Source organism: Apodemus sylvaticus, chromosome 4 (genome assembly GCF_947179515.1).
Source record: "Apodemus sylvaticus chromosome 4, mApoSyl1.1, whole genome shotgun sequence".
Classification (NCBI taxonomy): Eukaryota; Metazoa; Chordata; class Mammalia; order Rodentia; family Muridae; genus Apodemus; species Apodemus sylvaticus.
In genome coordinates, this window is record NC_067475.1 from 164,886,161 (window position 1) to 164,889,217 (window position 3,057).

A 3,057-nucleotide genomic window follows, 5' to 3' on the forward strand; every position below is an offset into this window, starting at 1 on the left:
TTTTTTTATCCTCTGAATATAACAATATCATAAAATATTTGTCTCTCAGTGTCTGGCCTATTTTCCTTAACATAATGCACTCCAGTTTACATGTTACACAAAGCCACATATATTATCTTGAATTTCAAAGGCCATACGATACATACATAGATACATACATAAATACATACATGCATACACTTGGTTTTGTATCCAAAATGGGACTATTAAATTAATAATTATATGTTTTTTTTGAAAGGTATACTGCTTTCCGAAATGGAAGTACCAATTTATATTCTCTTGAGGGTGTACATGGCCTTTCCATTTTAGATAACATCTCTGTTAACACTTATTATTTGTCTTTTCAGTAAATGACAGTTTAACAGCCATCATGTTGTGGCTTATTACATTTCTTGCTGTGGAGATTGTACAACAGGAAGACAATTTGGTGTTGAAAGCAAGAAAATGGCATCATTTGAGCCATCTTTTACAATTACCAACACAACTTCAATGAGAAGGATAAGTGTAGGAAAGGAAAAATAAGAGTCAGCAGAGTAAGAATCAGGCAGCTGAAGTCATCAGCCTCCTGATGAGCATGTTCAGAAACTTAGTGACAGTCAATAGCTTAAAAGTGACCAGGGAAACAGCAGGCGGTTCCAATGAAACTCCTAAGGATTAAAAGATAAAATAGCGGTTCTATAGTTTGAATGTTGCCTGTATTACAAAGATTCATATGTGAAACGCTAGGTTCTCAGTGAGGTGCTGTTTGGGGTGGTGGATCTTTAAGAGCTGAGGTCTCGTGGAAAGCTTTAACATCATTAAGAACCTGTTCTTACAGCAACCACAGCTCTTTACTTCCTCCCTTTGTCTCCTGGTAATTCAGTGATTAGTTTTGTTCTGGTTTGAGCCATGCTGTATTGCTTTGTGATAGACATAAAGTGATGGAACCAATCAGTTATGAATTGGCAACTTCAAAACTATGAGCTCAAACTAACTGTGATGGTTTGGATATATTTGGCCCGAAGAGTGACACTATTAGGAGCTGTTACCTTGTTGGAGGAGGCATGACCTTGTTGGAGTGCCACTGAGTGTACACTTTAAAACTCTCCTCCTACCTGTCTGAAAGCCAGTCTTCTCCTTGCTGCCTTCAGAACAAGAGGTGGCACTCTCACTTTTCCAATCCCATGTCTGCCTGGATTCAGCCATGCTCCTACCTGGATGATAATGGGCTGAACCTCTGAACCTGTAAGTCAGTCCCAGTTAAATGCTGTCCTTTATAAGAGTTGCCTTGGTCATGATGTCTCTTCACAACAGTAAGACCCTAACTACAACACCAATCTTTATTATGCCATGTAGTTTGTAATAATGATGGAATACTGATTAGTACACATTAATTTTTGATTAATAGTGATGGAGGAATATGAAAATTTTATTTGTCCATCTGATAGGTTTGATGAGTTTTACGGTTTAAGAAAGGCTGACAGTGAGCCAGGTAAAGCTTAGATATCTGGATATTTGATGGTATTTCCTAACACTGAAACAAACGAAGAGGATGAGACTTTCAAGGAAAAGTGAACTTAATGTTTAGCTCATGAAGTATCAGTTCTGTTCCTACTATCAGGATATTTAGAGAAGTGGTAAGATTCACCAGCATAGGGAATAGAGGCCCTGGAAACTTCTAAGGCTGTTGTGCAAAACTCTTGGAAATGTAAGCAGAGCAACTAGAATCTGAGGTGTACTGACATTAATGGGACACACACACAACACGGGGGTTTTGTTAAGATGAGTGAGGAAGAGGGGTCGGTCAATCCAGCGATCCACAGGTCAGAAAGCTCTTGAGAAAAGAAGGAATTCTATGGTGCCCATGAAGGCTAGCTCCAGCTTAGAAATTTACTGTCACCCACCCATGTTGTGCATTTTGAAGTGGAAAAAATGGTCTTCCCAAAGAGGTGCATAAAGAAGTGTTATGTCCAGTGATCTGTGTTGCTGCTAGAAGCCATGCTGGAGTCCATCCTGTTCCAGGGGGGCAATGTTCATATCCGTGATCCTCGACGCAGGCAGGGGCCATGCTGAGCTCACTGCTCCATGCTACCCCTAGTAGCTTTGGTTATTTTTGTAATAAATATTTCATCTCATTCAGGGGTTTCTACTTCGCCTTTGATCATTCAGTTCCCAGATAAAAGACACACAAATTTTGTATTTATAATAAGCCTTTAAAGCACTAGAGCTGGGCAGACATCTACCTTCTATAGTATTAGTATGTGTTTCACCGTCAATAGCCCTGAGTTATATATAATATGCCATGTTATTCCTGGGCCACTGTTAACTGCGATTTATGAGCCCTCATGGTCAGGGTTTCATGACTCACCTACCCCAAAGCACCTTTTCTCTCTACTGTCATCTCTTCCCCTTCACAGTCCTGCCCCAGACCTGAAGCCTAGGAACTGGAACCTTATCTACTTCTCTTCTGCCCAGGTACAGGTTGTCAGCATCTTTATTCAATCAATAGCTTTAAATTAAGGAGCAACATAGCATTACTTAGTATACATATTCTCTGAGGGCAATCAAGATCATTATTTAACATTACAGGACATATCAACAGACTAAATCTGTACTGAGACACACATACACACACACACACACACACACACAGAGAGAGAGAGAGAGAGAGAGAGAGAGAGAGAGAGAGAGAGAGAGAGAGAGAGCACTTTGATGTTCATGATCCAGGCTGCCTTTGAAGATCATGGGGATGTCTGTGATCTGCATTGCTGCTGGAAACCAGGCTGCTATGGACAAGGAAGCTTCTTTTGCGGTGGGATCAACGACTGCAGATTTATAACTGAGAATGAGAGACATTGCAGGCTTCTGTGACACCTCCACTCCCTGTGCCCAAAAAAAGAAACAGTTCAAACAGTAAGCTATTGAAGAGAGTCCTTAAAAATTGTGATTGAAACCGCTGAACTGTAGCTCTTTGCAGTGGATTGCTTCTGGCATGGGAGAGTGGAGAATGACTGTTTTCTTTGAGAGGCTGGTCACTGGCAGTTTGACCACGCTTCAGTGAGTATACGGGCAACACAA